The sequence below is a fragment of the Ictidomys tridecemlineatus genome, chromosome 5, assembly GCF_052094955.1.
Source record: "Ictidomys tridecemlineatus isolate mIctTri1 chromosome 5, mIctTri1.hap1, whole genome shotgun sequence".
Taxonomy (NCBI): Eukaryota; Metazoa; Chordata; class Mammalia; order Rodentia; family Sciuridae; genus Ictidomys; species Ictidomys tridecemlineatus.
Window position 1 is genome coordinate 130,879,513 of NC_135481.1, and position 17,893 is coordinate 130,897,405.

At 36.2% G+C, this 17,893-nt stretch overlaps 1 long non-coding RNA gene across 2 annotated transcripts in view; it reads right to left on the reverse strand.

Annotated features, from left to right (window-relative positions):
• Positions 1-17,350, reverse strand: part of LOC144377585 (uncharacterized) — a 39,542-nt gene extending 22,192 nt beyond the window's left edge. The window contains exons 1-4 of one of the 2 annotated variants that reach the window (XR_013438576.1): positions 17,245-17,350; positions 16,887-16,957; positions 16,475-16,711; positions 8,635-8,873 (exon numbers count right to left, since the gene is read on the reverse strand). This is a non-coding gene — a long non-coding RNA (uncharacterized LOC144377585). Of the gene's footprint in view, positions 1-8,634; positions 8,874-16,474; positions 16,958-17,244 lie in introns of both variants that reach the window. The other variant, XR_013438575.1, reaches the window with a different exon arrangement.
• Positions 17,351-17,893: the final 543 nt, after the last annotated feature.

Below are 17,893 nucleotides of genomic sequence, written 5' to 3' on the forward strand. Positions count from 1 at the left end.
TCAGACAATGAAGACAAAGTATTTCAACTGGAAAAGAACATAGACAGCTCAACAAGTCTGCTAAGAAACCATGAGCAGAACATCCAAGAATTATGGGACAATATCAAAAGACCAAATTTAAGAGTCATTGGGATACAAGAAGGCACAGAGCTCCAAACCAAAGGAATAAACAATCTATTCAGTGAAATAATACGAGAAAACATCCCAGACATGAAGAATGAGACAGAATCCAAAATCCTAGAAGCCTACAGGACGCCGAATGTGCAAAATCATAAGAGATCCACACCTAGACACATTATAATGAAGATGTCCAACATACAGAATAAGGAGAGAATTTTAAAAGCTGCAAGAGAAAGAAAGCAGATTACATTTAGGGGCAAACCAATCAGGATAACAGCTGATCTCACAACACAGACTTTGAAAGCTAGAAGATCCTGGAATAACATATTTCAAACACTGAAAGAAAATGGGTTCCAACCAAGAATTGTGTATCCGGCGAAATTAAGCTTCAGGATAGAAGATGAAATTAAAACCTTCCACGATAAACAAAAGTTAAAAGAATTCGCAACTAGAAAACCATCTCTTCAAAAAATCCTTTGCAAAACATTACAGGAAGAGGAAATGGACAATAACATTGAAAACCAACAATGGGAGGTAGGACAGTAAAGGGGGGAAAGTAGTCAAAGAGAATAACAAATCAGGTTTAGTAACATCAATAAACAAATATGGCTAGAAGAACAAACCAGATCTCAATAATAACCTTAATGTTAATGGCTTAAACTCACCAATTAAGAGACACAGGCTAGTAGAATGGATCACAAAACAAGACCCAACAATATGCTGCCTACAGGAGACACATCTGATAGGAAAAGATATTTATAGACTGAAGGTGAAAGGTTGGGAAAAATCATACCACTCATATGGACTGCGGAAACAAGCAGGAGTGTCCATACTCATATCTAATAAAATAGATTTCAAGCCAAAGTTAATTAAAAGGGATAAAGAAGGACACTTCATACTGCTCAAGGGAACCATACACCAACAAGACATAACAATCATAAATATATATGCCCCAAATAATGGTGCAGCTGTGTTCATCAAGCAAACTCTTCTCAAGTTCAAGAGTCTAATAGATCACCATACAATAATCATGGGAGACTTCAACACACCTCTCTCACCACTGGACAGATCTTCCAAACAAAAGTTAAATAAGGAAACTATAGAACTCAATAACACAATTAATAACCTAGACTTAATTGACATATATAGACTATACCACTCAACATCAAGTAGTTACACATTTTTCTCAGCAGCACATGGAACCTTCTCAAAAATAGACCATATATTATGTCACAGGGCAACTCTTAGACAATATAAAGGGGTAGAGATAATACCATGCATCTTATCTGATCATAATGGAATAAAACTTAAAATCAATGATAAAAGAAGAAAGGAAACATCAAGCATCACTTGGAAAATGAACAATAGGATGCTGAATGATCAGTGGGTTTTAGAAGACATCAAGGAGGAAATTAAAAACTTCCTAGAGTTAAATGAAAACACAGACACAACATATCAGAATCTATGGGACACATTGAAAGCAGTTCTAAGAGGAAAATTCATCGCTTGGAGTTCATTCCTCAAAAAAAGAAAAAACCAACAAATAAATGATCTCTTACTTCATCTCAAAATCCTAGAAAAAGAAGAGCAAAACAACAGCAAAAGAAGTAGAAGGCAAGAAATAATTAAAATCAGAGCTGAAATTAATGAAATTGAAACAAAAGAAACAATTGAAAAAATTGACATAACCAAAAGTTGGTTCTTTGAAAAAATAAATAAAATCGACAGGCCCTTAGCCATGCTAACGAAGAGAAGAAGAGAGAGAACTCAAATTACTAACATATGGGATGAAAAAGGCAATATCACAACAGATACTTCAGAAATACAGAAGATAATCAGAAATTATTTTGAATCCTTATACTCCAATAAAATAGAAGATAGTGAACGCATAGATAAATTCCTTAAGTCTTATGATCTGCCCAGATTGAGTCAGGAGGATATAGACAATCTAAACAGACCAATAACAATAGAGGAAATAGAAGAAACCATCAAAAGATTACCAACTAAGAAAAGCCCAGGACCAGATGGGTATACAGCAGAGTTTTACAAAACCTTTAAAGAGGAACTAACACCAATACTTTTCAAGCTATTTCAGGAAATAGAAAAAGAGGGAGAACTTCCAAATTCATTCTACGAGGCCAACATCACCCTGATTCCGAAACCAGACAAAGACACTTCAAAAAAATAAAACTACAGACCAATATCTCTAATGAACCTTGACGCAAAAATCCTCAATAAAATTCTGGCGAATCGGATTCAAATACATATCAAAAAAATTATACACCATGATCAAGTAGGATTCATCCATGGGATGCAAGGCTGGTTCAATATATGGAAATCAATAAATGTTATTCACCACATCAATAGACTTAAAAATAAGAACCACATGATCATCTCGATAGATGCAGAAAAAGCATTTGACAAAGTTCAGCATCCCTTTATGTTCAAAACTCTAGAAAAATTAGGGATAACCGGAACATACCTCAACATTGTAAAAGCAATCTATGATAAGCCACAGGCCAGCATCATTCTGAATGGAGAAAAATTGAAGGCATTCCCTCTAAGATCTGGTACAAGACAGGGATGCCCTCTCTCACCACTTCTGTTCAACATAGTCCTCGAAACACTGGCCAGAGCAATTAGACAGACGAAAGAAATTAAAGACACAAAAATAGGAAAAGAAGAACTTAAATTATCACTATTTGCAGATGATATGATCCTATACCTAGCAGACCCAAAAGAGTCTACAAAGAAGCTATTAGAGCTAATAAATGAATTCAGCAAAGTGGCAGGATATAAGATCAACACGCATAAATCAAAGGTGTTCCTGTATATCAGCGACAAATCCTCTGAAACGGAAATGAGGACAACTACTCCATTCACAATATCCCCCCAAAAAATAAAATACTTGGGAATCAACCTAACAAGAGAGGGGAAATATTTATATAATGAAAATTACAGAACTCTAAAGAAAGACATAGAAGAAGACCTTAGAAGATGGAGAAATATACCCTGCTTGTGGATAGGCAGAACTAACATCATCAAAATGGCGATATTACCAAAAGTTCTCTATAAGTTCAATGCAATACCAATCAAAATCCCAACAGCATTTCTTGTAGAAATAGATAAAAGAATCATGAAATTCATATGGAATAATAAAAGACACAGAATAGCAAAAACAATGCTAAGCAGGAAGTGTGAATCAGGCGGTATAGCAATACCAGACTTCAAACTATACTACAGAGCAATAGTAACAAAAACAGCATGGTACTGGTACCAAAACAGGCGGGTGGACCAATGGTACAGAATAGAGGACACAGTAACCAATCCACAAAACTACAACTACCTTATATTTGATAAAGGGGCTAAAAGCATGCAATGGAGGAAGGATAGCATCTTCAACAAATGGTGCTGGGAAAACTGGAAATCCATTTGCATCAAAATGAATCTGAATCCCTATCTCTCACCATGCACAAAATTTACCTCAAAATGGATCAAGGAGCTTGATATTAAATCAGAGACACAGCATCTGATAGAAGAAAAAGTTGGCTACGATCTACATACTGTGGGATCGGGCCCCAAATTCCTCAATAGGACACCCATAGCGCAAGAGTTAACAACTAAAATCAACAAATGGGACTTACTCAAACTAAAAAGTTTTTTCTCAGCAAAAGAAACAATAAGAGAGATAAATAGGGAGCCTACATCCTGGGAACAAATCTTTAATCCACACACTTCAGATAGAGCCCTAATAACCAGAATATACAAAAAGCTCAAAAAATTAGACAATAAGATAACAAATAACCCAATCAATAAATGGGCCAAGGACCTGAATAGACACTTCTCAGAGGAGGACATACAATCAATCAATAAGTACATGAAGAAATGCTCACCATCGCTAGCAGTCAGAGAAATGCAAATCAAAACTACCCTAAGATATCATCTCACTCCAGTAAGATTGGCAGCCATTAGGAAGTCAAACAACAATAAGTGCTGGAGAGGATGCGGGGAAAAGGGCACTCTTGTTCACTGCTGGTGGGACTGCAAATTGGTGCAGCCAATTTGGAAAGCAGTATGGAGATTTCTTGGAAAGCTGGGAATGGAACCACCATTTGACCCAGCTATTCCCCTTCTCAGTCTATTCCCTAAAGACTTAAAAAGAGCATGCTACAGGGACACTGCTGCATCGATGTTCATAGCAGCACAATTCACGATAGCAAGATTGTGGAACCAACCTAGATGCCCTTCAATAGATGAATGGATAAAAAAAATGTGGCATTTATACACAATGGAGTATTACTCTGCATTAAGAAACGACAAAATCATAGAATTTGGAGGGAAATAGATGGCATTAGAGCAGATTATGCTAAGTGAAGCTAGTCAATCGTTAAAAAACAAATACCAAATGACCCCTTTGATATAAGGGGAGTAAACAAGGACAGGGTAGGGACGAAGAGCTTGAGAAGAAGATTTACATTAAACAGGGATGAGAGGTGGGAGGGAAAGGGAGTGAGAATGATATATAAGAGGAAAAGAGGGGTAAGACAAGATAATACAAATGGAAGAAATGATTTACAGTAGAAGGGGTAGAGAGAGAAAAGGGGAGGGGGGATAGTAGAGAATAGGACTGACAGCAGAATACATCAGACACTAGAAAAGCAATATGTCAATCAATGGAAGGGTAACTGATGTGATACAGCAATCTGTATATGGGGTAAATTTGGGAGTTCATAACCCACTTGAATCAAACTGTGAAAGATGATGTATTAAGAACTGTGTAATGTTTTGAACGACCAACAATAAAAAAAATCAATAAATGGGCAAAGGAACTGAACAGACACCTCACAGAAGAGGAAATACAATCAACAAATACATGGAAAAAATGTTCAACATCTCTAGGAATTAGAGAAAGGTAAATTAAAACTATACTGAGATTCTATCTAACTCCAGTCAGAATGGCAATTATCAAGAATATAAGTAAATGTTGGCAAGGATGTGGGGAGAAAAGGTACAATCATATACTGTTGATGGGACTGCAAATTGGTACAACCACTATGGAAAGCAGTATGGAGATTCCTCATAAAACTTGGAATGGAACCTCAATTTGACCAAGTTATCCCACTCCTCAGTCTATACCCAAGGGTCTTAAAATCAGCATACTACAGTTATGCAGCCACATCAATGTTGATAGCAGCTCAATTCACAATAGCTAAGCTATGGGACCAACCTAGGTGCCCTTCAACAGATGTGGTATATAAACACATGGACTATTACTCAGCTATAAAGATGAAAGAAATTATGGCATTTGCCAGTAAATGGATAGAACTAGAGACTATCTTGCTAAGTGAAATAAGCCAGTCCCAAAAAACAAAAGCCAAATGTTCTCTCTGATGTGTGGATGCTAACACACAATAGGCGGTGGGGAAGGAAGAAGAGAAGTTCATTGGATTATACAAAGAAAAAAGAAGAGAAGGGAGGGGATGGGAATAGGAAAGACAGTAGAATGAATCAGACATAACTTTTCTATGTTCATATGTGAATATGCAACCTGTGAAAATCCACATCATGAAAAACCACAAGAATGTGATCCTAATTAGAATAAGTTGTACACCATGTATGTATAATATGTTAAAATAGTCTCTACTGTCATGTATATCTAAAAAGAACAAATTAAAAAAATTAACAAAGAAAAAAAAAGGCAACAGTGACTTTCCAGGCTTCCGTGTATTTGATCTATCCGCAAAATTCCTCTTCTCCAATCATATTTTACTCCTCTTGGAGGTGTCTTTCCCTTTAGTGATTCTTCTGCCCTCTCACTAACTGTAACTGCACTTCCACTAGATACTTCTGCTGGTCCCATTAAATGAGCAATTAGATGCCCCAAGAATGAGTTCTGGGTTCTTTCATCACCTCTGTCTAAACCTAAATACTACTTCTCTCCTCCAGGCTCCTGGGTGCTAAACCTATAGAATAAGGCTGTCACATTTATACATCTGGCTTTGATTTCTACCCAAACCCCCAGATTCTTTCTCCAACTGTCTGTTCAGACTCTCCACTTGAGTCCTTAAAAGGCTTCACACAATTGACCTTCACAAATATGCTCCAACAAGGTGAGCAGGAGCTCCCCAATAATTGACCCTAAACTTGCTCATCGTTAAGTCTTTGCCATTTCATTAGGTGAAAATATTATTGTCCAGTCTAAGTAAAATCAAAATAAAATAGAAAACAAGAGAACAAATCTTTAATTGCTTCCTCTACCAACTCCTACATTCATCAATCAAATAATTCAGATGTTGCTGGTGTTTTGATCATTTTATACCAACTCTAATGTTAGCATCCTGGCCCAAACCGCCATAAGCTCTTACCAATTAGCACATAACATGAGGGATGATTTCCTTCCAATTTTTTTTCTTTTTTCCCCCTCTATTCTCAAACTGATAGTAGTTCAATCAGTTTCTGTTTAGGAGGTGGGGTGATGGGGAAGTAAATGTGCTCAGATCATTTGGCTGCTTTTCAATTCAACATTTATCCTGAACTGTCTTTATTTTCATGCTTTCTGTTACAATTCTGGAAATTATTGCTTATTAATCTAGTAGAGACCAACTCAAAGTTCACATAACTGGGTTTTCCAGACCTCACCTATGTAGTGAAAGGGTTTCACCATGTCTCCATTTATACAAATTCTTGCTTTGTGTGTCTTGGACTTTAAACTTCCTCTGCACTGTTGGTTATGCGCCTTAGAACACCTGACAGTAAGCCATCTAAAAATTAGCCATTTCTGTTATTAGTGTCTATAGATCTTTAGATAGAAATATGCTGAATATTATTAATGAAACAGGAGATGTTAGTATGGATAAATATAGTATTATGGAACCCATGTGTGCCCTGAAAATTCTAATAGAACAATTCAGCAAATAATTTCATCTATATGCTTATAAAAAGAAGTAGTTGTTGAGTTTTAACACCAAAATTAGGAAACTCCAGATTGTAGAGCTGAAGTTACTTAGAAATCATGTTGGCCATTATTTTTGTTTAGAATTTTGAAAAACTCAAATTTGAAACCAAAGTAAAATGCTCACCTACAGAAGCCCATCAGAAATAGTCTGAGTGGGGAGGGGATTCTTAAGGGCATTTAAGTGTGAGAAATGATAGAAATAAAAGCCAACACAGTCCCCAACAACAAGTGAATTCATTTTAAAGATTAACATGTGCATTGTGAAAATGTTTATCAACTACATAATTGTGCAAATATTTTTAGACTAGTAATAGAATACATTCCCATTTTAATAGTCCACAAGAATATACTCTTTCAAAACAGTCTTCCACAACACTTCTTTCTAGTGTTTTTTCCAAACTCTCTCTCATATAAAATTAATTTTCACAAAATATTGGAGTAACACAATCTTACTCTTAGCTTAGTTCCCTATAAGCATAAATAACTTATCTTAAAATAATATTTTATGTCATAATATTCACACAGACTATACAAAATATTAATACCAAATTAGAGGAAAAAATCTAGCATGAAATACCAAAATAGCTTATTTTCAGTTACCCGCTAACTGATGAAATTATTTCCTATGTTAGATTTTTACATTTAGCAAATAGATTCACTGAAGAAGCGGATTGCATGAAACACAACAGGTGTGTACATGTACCATGGGCAAATATATGCTTAAAACACTAACATTCTCTTGAAAAACCAAAACTTATTCCTTCTTTTGGTGCCTATGCCCCAGGACACTTAACCTCAATTTTGTTTGTTTGTTTGTTTGTTTCAAGGGATGGAACCCAGGGGCACTTAACCACTGAGTCACATCCCCAGTCCTTTTTTTTTTTTATCTTGAGACAAGGCCTTTCTTAGTTGCTTGGGGCCTTGCTAAGATGCAGAGGTTGGCTTTGCCTCAGCCTCCCAAGCCTCTGGGATTTGAAAGGCTGCAATGCCAGGCTCATTAGCTTGGAGCTGTTAGGTTTTGCACCATAAATATAATTCATTTGAACTAACCTGGGATAGTTGGTACCAAACAAGAAATGGAAGAGCCGTTAAATTCATCTGGGAGCACACACTGAGGATTCCGCCTCTTCCAGAGGCCATCAAAGGCTAATTATTGATGTTATTTGGTCATATTTTTGGGAGAAGATGATCCTTATATTATGGTAAATGCTATGAACAAAGGCCCTTAAGGTGGGGTTTTACATCAAACTTAAGCTATTAGAGGGGTGGTGTGTTCTCTTGTGCTCTTCCCCAGAGGTTGTTGATCCTTAATTTGGAGGAAGCTGAATTTTTTCCAAGCCTTTCTGAACCTCCACAAGCACCACACACATGCAAGAAACTTGTAGCTAAGGGAAGAACCCTGTCAGCAGCCTGGACGGTGGAGCTGCCACTGTCACCTCCTCTCATCAAGTCCAGCCAACTCTGAGAGCCCCTTCTTGACCAGGTGATAACGTCACAGCCGGAGCAGCACTCACAGACTCCCTGGTGTGCAAAGCCCAGGTCATGCTTATTATATTTACCGCTTTATGGCTTCTTCCTGTCTGTGGAGTTTCTCATTCTTCTCCTTCAGGTAGGCCAGGTTTGTTTTATTTCTCAAGCAATTGTTCTCTAGGGCAATGTCAGAGGCATTCTGAATCACCAGGCCATCATATGCCTTCATCCCCATATCCTCAATGTACTGCAGAAAGGTGTCCAGAGCATCCTCCTCCTCTGGGTGAGCGCTGGTCATCTTGGAGGGTATCATGCAGAGGGAAGGTTCCTGCAGAGTCAGAAGACATCACAAGTTCAGCACAGGTGGGGACAAAAGCAAGGTGCAGTGTCCCTGGCCTGTGTCTGCCAAGTTCCCAATGATTCCAGCAGTCCACTTGGAGAAAACATCTCCTTGGACATTACATTCCTCTAGAGTATTTGAAGTATTATTAAGTAAGTGTCACCTGGCTATCCAACACTCCCTCATTAACAGGACCAAGGTCAAAGCTACTAGAGTAAGAGTTGATATGAATGTGCGGATTTTTGTGTATGAAGATAGTCATTTGGTTTGCATAATTAAAGTCATATTTCATTTTTCAAAAATGAAGAGGGGTTTTGTTTGTTTTGGTACTGGGGATCAAATCCAGGGTCATTTTACCACTGAAGTACATCTCCAAACCTTTTTTTATTTTTTGAGATAGGGTTTTGTTAAATTGATGAGGCTAGCCTGAAACTTGTGATCCTTCTGCCTCAGCCTCCCCAGTCACTGGGATTACAGGTGTTTGCCACCATGCTCAATAAAAAAGGGTTCTTATACCAATAAAACATAGCAGATACAAGTTTCATTTAGTACTCACTGTTGTAAGTATTTTTCTGTGATATTTCATATAAAAATAAAATTTTATTTGGAAAAAAAACCTTTTGTATTATATGTGTTATTCTTAAAGTTTTTAAATAAAATTTATAAATCTGAATTATTCATATAAAATATAGCAATCAAAGACATTTCTAGTATAATTTCTATAGGACATAATCCATTTGTGACCCCCTACTATTTTCCATAATGGTCCTCAATAACTGCTTCATATTATAACTTAGTTTAACTGAAATGCTGTAGATCACCAGGACCTCATTAATCCTGGCCAGTTCAGTAACTCCAGCAGTGATAAATTGTTGTTTCATTGCTACTTGAGATTAAAGACTTGAGCCATAGAAATGTTTTTTTTTTTTTTTTTTGAAACAGGAATTGAACCTTGGGACACTTCACCACTGAGATACATCCCCAGTCCTTTTTAATTTTTTTTTTTAAATTTTGAGACAGGGTCTTGCTAAGATGCTTAGGCCTCACTAAATTGCTGAGGCTGGCTTCCAACTGTGATCCTCCTACCTCAGCCTCCTGAGGTGCTGGCATTACAGATTTCTGAGAGATCAAAATCACGTCAAATCAAAACAAAACAAAACAAAATTTAAAACCATTAAACTTTCAACCAGTCCATTCTACTCTCATCTATAAAATGATGGTAGCAATAACTCCTACCTCTTGCTGGTATGAAGGTTTAGAAGATGAAGACTGAAGATTTTAGAATGGAATTCGACAACAGTGTGCAGGTCAAGTTAGATCATGCCATAATGAAGGTGTAGGGAGAAGAATGGCAGCAACAGTAATGTTAACTGGATGAGTGTGGATGTGTGAATGGGGGGGGTGAAAGGAAGAAAGAAGGGAGGAAATGCAAGCAAGCTATGAAAGCAGCATGCCTTGATGAGGAGCTGTCCAAATCACTGAAGCCAGGGGTCAGAGAAACTGTGCTTTATGCAAATAAAAATAGATGCAAAGTTAAATTAATTACATCCCAAAGAGTGCTCTTTTATTTTAACAAAGCTTGCTGTCTTTGATTGCATATTCACTTTTGTATAGAAAACAGTTTTGTTTCAATTAGATTGAAAAATCAGAAGCAAAACCAATTAACAAGGGGAAAATGATAGGCATTAAAAAGTTTTAAATTAGCTTATGCCTTTTATTTTCTTCAAAAATCATAAAAAGGGTGTTTTGAAAGTATCAGTCCAACTATTTAATGTAAAAATCCTAGACTGCATTTTCATCACAAATTGTTTTTATTCTGGACTTTTTAACAAGTATAATCATGTTTCACAACCTGGGTTGTAGCTAAGGAAGTTTTACTTCTTATTAGAATTTCTTAGCATTACAGCGGACAACCAATCCATATTTGAAGCCCATCGTGAATTTAAGGATTTCCTCCACAATCTAAGATTTTTCTTTTTTTTTTTTTAACCTGGAGGGTGGCCTTGTTTATAGACTAATGATTTTTTGGCTATGTTAAACTTTTATGATACTTTGTTTGGTTTTAAGCCCTAGTGGGTTGTGGGATAGAGACATTTTTAAAATGCTCTTTTAATTCCAACTATGTAATGTAATTGAATGGTATTTTAATATCAGTTCACCAGATTAGATGCTTAAATTGTAGACATATGGAGCAAGAGGAAATTACTACTAAAAATGATTGTCATTTCAGGGAGAGGATATGAAAAAAATATTTCTTAGAGAGTTAAAGCATTACTATTATTGGAAATTTACTTCTACCCCACATTCAGCATGAGATATGCCTGGATTTTAAAAAATCAGCACAACTTTATGGCAATTAATTTTACCGGAGTTAAGCAAGCCAAGTCATTATTACAAGGATGCTAGAGATAATGCCTCAGGCTGAAAATGATCACTCCCACTCTACCCTCTTGCAACACTGTATATTTCCCAGTTTCATGAAGCATTATTATCCAAAGGTTTTTACTTTTTCCCTAAAGTTTTCCTCTAACCCAGATGACACCAGTTATTCTGATAGTTCATATAGTCTAATTCTTAACAAGGTTAATTGTTTACTTCTGAATATTATCTTTATAAGTGGTCTTTCAAATTTCTTGGACTTTAAATAATTTTTTTGAGATAAATATTAAATAATATTATCACAAAATAGTTAGACTATCAGAGTGATATTAAGGTTTGAAAATGGTGATGAAAACTTTTGAAATAAAAATAAACTCTATCATCTAGTAAAACTTCACAGTAAGAAGATAGATGGTCCTGCGACCTGATTATAGAGAAGTATTCAATTCAATTATTATTCATTTATTCAGGGAGGTTTAAGCACTTGTTGATTAATTGGGCACTAATGAAGGCAGAACTCTGTCCTAGATATCTACACAGCAATAGACAAACACCATCAATGTCTGCACAAATGTGTGATTAGGACACAGATCTAGGTGAACTTCACTATTTGGTCATGCGTGCTTTATTGTCTCTATTTTTGAGGAGATAAACAAGGAATACTTCAATAATCACAGGTAGTCTTCAAACATGAACTAGAACCCTCTCAGTGTTCATGAATCACACTTTCCTGTTTACTTCTTCCTATACAAAATGCACTTTGTGATGTGGGGTGCTCTAGGTCCAGGAAGGCAGAGATTAGAAGTCTGGAAGTCTTCCCTAAAAATCCCAACCAAGGAGTTTCTAGATCTATGACTTGTGTAAGTTAACTGACATCTTTAAGCTCCAGTTTCCATGTTAAAAAGAAATTTAAAAAACAATGGTATTGGAATTCACTCATGTTTTTAAGATCAGTTACAAAATGCAAATGTACTCAATAAACATGATTATATCTATTAGTAACACAATTATTAGATGCTTTTCCCAATTCTTAAGTGTCCACAAGATTATATTTAGTGGTAGCATAACTCCTCGAAGTAAAAATGATTGTACTTGGAAACATAGGTGAGTAGATTATTTTGTACAATTTACTTCTTTAAACACATATGTGCAAATGGAAGCCAAGATACATTTTAATCTACTTCCTCACTCGCCAAACACTTGTAGTCAGACTACCAATCCATTGTCCCCTTTTGTCTGCCTCTAGAAAAATAGGGCACTGGGACCTATGGACAATAATACTCTTTCCATCTCCCAAAACTTTGGACTCCACCTTTCCAGCAAAAGGGTATTTTTCAGGCAAATGATCTCTGAGTGAATAGATTAAAGGCCTCCCTAAAGAAAAGCAAACCTCATGTTAATTGTTGACTTCATTTAAACTACAATTTGATGCAATAAGAATCTACAGTCAAAGCAGGATCATAAATCTGTTCATCGCAGAAATGTATATTTATGGCTGAGATGGGCATGGAGTAAAAGACGTTCTACACCAGGAAGTCCTGGCTGCAGTGTGGCTGTGAGATATTAAACCAAGTCCACTTAGGCTCCATGTAGAGGAGCAATTTACAAAGGCTTACCTAGCACCCATTGTCTAAGTTGGCATCATAGGAGACCCTACTTGATGAGAAGCAAAAGAGGCATCTCTTCCAGGTAGAATATTTGGATATAGCTTAACAGGAAGAAAAATCTGCCCCCATAGACCTCTAATTTCTGCATGGAGTAGTAAAAACAAAGAGGGTGAGATTAAAGGGGAACATTTGTTTTTTTGGTGGGAAGCTCTTTTAAATGAAACAGGATGTGTCTGCAGCCATATTTGTTCAAAGTGAATTTGATTCTAGCCTCACCTCTCTACACTCATGGAGCATTGGTTAAAAACGTATCTGTGGTCTTTATGCTTTAGAATGCACCATACTGATATCCAAAGAGTACAGTGCTGTTTCTGCTTCTTTGTGGCCAACATTTACAATTCATGTCAGGGACTCTTTTGAGAAAGGACCTAAAATGACTGGGTCAGAATCCCCACAAAATCCTCAGATAACTTCACATCGTCCTTTTATGCCTTTCCTCCACTGTTGTGTTCTGCATTCAAGAGACAATCCTGTTGTTTAACTTTTAGATTAAAACACAGCCATTCTTATAAAAGCTACAGCTATAGGTTTAAATTCAACTGGAGAACTAATTGTTTAGCTTTATTTTACTTTATATGTTCACTTTGTTAATTATATTCTGTTGACCACACCCTTTGCAAAGAATACCTTGTTCCACTTCCCAAGATAATAAATTTTACTCAACTCAGCAAAGATGCATTTTAACTGGTGGGATTCTTACCATATTCTGAACAGTAAGCATTTAACTTTGTATTGAGTTAATAACCTTATTATTTTCTTTTTTTTGCAAAGCCATAAATACTTCTTTCCTGTTATTAACTCAAAGCTGAAAGCAACATTACAATTATTCCCACAAAAAAATAAAACTACCTATTTCATACACATGTGGAACATAAACTAAGTATGGAATCCATGGAAACATTTTAAAAAAATTAAATTCACTTTCTATCTTCTTTCTATAGCTACTGCTTTCATCCAGGGAATACAAAAACCTAAGGTACTCTATGATCCTTAGTGTTGAAAAGAAAAAAAAATAGGGAGCTTTTTTTGAGAAATATGTGTATACAAAAGAATTTAACAAAGATCATGCATTTGTGTGGCGTATCCCCTTTGTCAATTAAGGTATACATTGAGTGTAGTCTTAATTTATAGAACATGCCACCAAATCAGGTCAAGCTTGAATTTCCCCATCACAGAAAGTTTTTGATATGTTATAGGCTATGTAAAGAAAAAAAATGTACAAAAAGAAAAAAAAATCCACAAGCCAGCTTTCCTCTTACATATATTTAAGCATTTTTCCATTTGATTAAAATTCAGAACAAATCTTCCATTAGTACAGTTTCATGCATTTTGATATCAACCACTCTATCTCCATAAGGACAGATGTAGACAGATTTGTCCACTGACTTATCAGGCACAGTCTTACTGTGGCCCTTTCATTTTTATTTACCAAGAAGAGAGTTATGTACATACTATTATCTGAGTTTACTAATCACTAAACTTATGGGTATGGTTCCTTTTTTTTGAAGGTTTTGCCCAGAATTTCTGAAATAAAATTGTTCTCCATCTGAAACTTTGATTTCTCAAGATATAGAGTCATGACAATGCCCTTAACCTGAATATGTGCCACCTGTACTTTGCAGTGGGGGAATAAAACACTCTAGCTTGGGAGAAAATTGCTTCCTGATACTTAAAGTTCCACAAGAAGCTTTTTGAATTTTTAGACCACAGTTAACTCCACAAGATAATCTTAGGACTAGAATAAAGAACAATTTATTTATTTATTTATTTTCCTATTACTATACTATTCAATAAGCATGAAAACCATAATGCAAGGTGATACATTTCCCAATGGACATTTTCTTCTTTATTTAATATTTATGTTTTTATTTTATTTGCAGATGGGAAAGTTTCCTAGTCTCTGCCCTTTATATTTTTCTGCAGTTTTTGAACACCTGACTTAATGCTGTATGGAAGATATTAGAATTTGAGTTATTAAAATTTGATTTTCCCCTCACTCTAATCATTGCATCTTTCCTGAGATAGAAAATCCTATTTTGCCTATTAGTATTGATCCAGTAAATGTTTCCCAAGGCAATTTTGACTAATTTTGTTGTTCAGCAGAAGAGAAGACTCTTGTACATTCTGTGCATGCACTAAGATCAATTTGAAAACACATTGTGAGTGAACATTTAAGTATTTAAGTAATCAGCCTTCATATACATATACATATGTAACATGTATATGCACACTGATCTCTGAAATTTGCTGACGTCACACAGTAGGATCAAATCAACAGACTAGATAGTCTAGTAATAACCCATAACCTGTGTAAATTACATCAAACTTGTTTTTATGATAAAATCTTATAAAACATTAGTGCTATAATTCCACTTTGATTATGCTCAAAATCCTCTCCCCAACTCCACACATGGTCATGCTCATTTTCTCATTCTCAGTGTCATCAAAATGCAGCTGTTCTGCCCAAAATGGGAAATGTTGAAGTTACAACCAAGAAAGCTTGAATCAAACTGTGAAATATGATATATTAAGAACTATGTATTGTTTTGAACGACCAACAATAAATGAAATAAATAAATAAAATAAAATCACTGCCTTCCAATCAAAATAAATAAATAAATAAATAAATAAATAAATAAATAAAATATGAAATGTTAGGAAAGGAGTTAATGTTTTATTACTTTTTATTCATTATTTCACACTACTTGGTTATGAATTCTTGGATGTTAGAATAACTAAACATGTAACCTCTTCAAATGAAGATCCTTTTTATAAAACTACATTTATTACAAAAAATAGTTTTCCAATACCAAAACAACTTTATGACTTCCCAATAAGAATAAATAGCATTTTAAATGTAACAATTCTTCTAGATATGGAATACCTGCATCTCTTGTATTTTACAACAAGAGTAGTTGGAAAAATTAGAATGGAAACTCTTCCACAAAATAAGTAAATGTCCTAAGTAAAACCAAAAGTTCTGCAGAAAATATTTAAACTCATGAAAGCTTCCTGATACTGACTGAAAATACATTTCTCAAGGAGGTTTAGAATTGATCAGTCAGGAAGAAGCAGTTTCAGTTTGGTGTGTGTCTGGTAGTTTGGTTTTTCTGTGGTGTTGTGTCTCTTTTGAGAATGCAAAATTGGTTTCTCAGTTCTGGCACAAATGTGCTCAGAGACTGTTGTAAAATATTTATGGTATGGAATAGTGGGTAAAGAGCTAGCATGCACAACTTGAATGTCAAATAATATCCTGGAAAATATTTTCAATTGCTTTTAATAATTCAATGTGGCTTATTTTACTAATGAAAATGTCATTTAACCATTTCCATGGTAATGTAACTCAGTGGGAAAAGGAGTAAAAATAGCCTGAGGCTCACTGGATGCCTTGGCTTTATTTCTGTTCCACCTAATAAAACATGCAAACTTCAGCATTAAGCATCCCTAACTAAAACCCATTCCATTTCATAACCTGGTGGCTTGATCTATTTAGTTTTAGATTCAATCAGCATGCTTAGAGAATCGGAAAAATGAAATACATACCAAAATTTAAGTTCCCAGGGAGAGCTTAGTGCAATACTCAGAAGGTGACTTCTGTGTGTCAGAGCCCTCTCACGGTGGATCTCAGGGCAGTTCTGTAGGAGTAATCCAGCACCATAAGAGAAAGACTTGTAGTTCAGCTCAGTTTTTCTTCAATTAAAGTGCATTGTGTCTGCTTGGGGAAAGTGTCGAATCCCAAATTCTTCATCACTAGAGATCAGAGCGTTCTTGATGTTCTTCCTATCAGATAAAATGGCTTTTAAAGTTTGCTAGGAAGATGCATTGGCAGAAGACAGGTGCTGGCTTCCTTACATTGACATTCAGAGAAAAGAGGGCATAGCTAATGGGTGGGGATGAACACACAGCCCCTCTCCTGCCAGGTCCAGAGGGGAAGAAATTGGATGATTTTACTCACTTTGCTACACAGATGATTACAAGATGCAAGGCAATCATCAGGCTGGCTAAGGTCCCTCATTTGATTATATTCTGTGAAGACAAAAATAAGTGAAAAATCAGAAATATCCTTTCTAAATGTCTCCTTTCAGCCAAAATGATTCTCTTTCTGATTGCCACTTACATACTGAATTGTTGGAGCAGCATAGCTTGTGGCAATGTCCCTCCCCCGTGACAACGCCCCCCCTCTCTTTCTCTCTCTCTCCACTCCCTCCCTCCCTGCCCATGACTCCCTCCCTGCTTCTCTCTCACCTCTCCAGCTGCCTTAGTCTGTTGATGCTGCTGCTGATTAATCAGGGATTCTGAAACAAAGAACCTACCTTCTGAAATAAGCGGTAATCTCTCTCCTCTGCTTTTGCCCTCCGTCTGCCTTGAATGGCAGAGCCGCCAGCATTCTAGCACCTTGGATAGCTCCTGCTCCCTAGGCCCATTGGAAAAGGGAGAAGGAGCAACTGAAGAAATGACAAGAAACCCGAAAGCAGCATCGTTCTACTTTGGATTTCGGCTCCCTGGGGGCTCCCATCCTCATTAAAGGGCTAACATCTAGGCAGCAGAACCTCTCTCTTATCTAACTGAGCTGAAGTCTGATTACTAAATCATTAAATGAGAAGAGGGTAAAGAAACCCCTTCATTTATATCCACGAGAGCACTAATACAATCTTTATGGTGAAGAACAATGTGAATCCATCAACACATACTGTTCTTACTACAGAGGATATTAAACTTAAAAACTTTTCACCCCTGGTGGGGCTAATAAAAATGAGCAACAACTTAAAGGGAACATCGGGATCTCTGTTTGATACCCTTATTTGATATCAATTTCACCTCCACCCTCCCCGCACAGCCTAGCCATGCACACAATCACTGCTGACGTACTTCAGGCTGCTGCTGGGAGAAAGAGGGGAAGAGCCTTGTAACCTCATCAAAATAGCTTCATGCCACCTGCTCTCATGGCATGAGAACAAAACT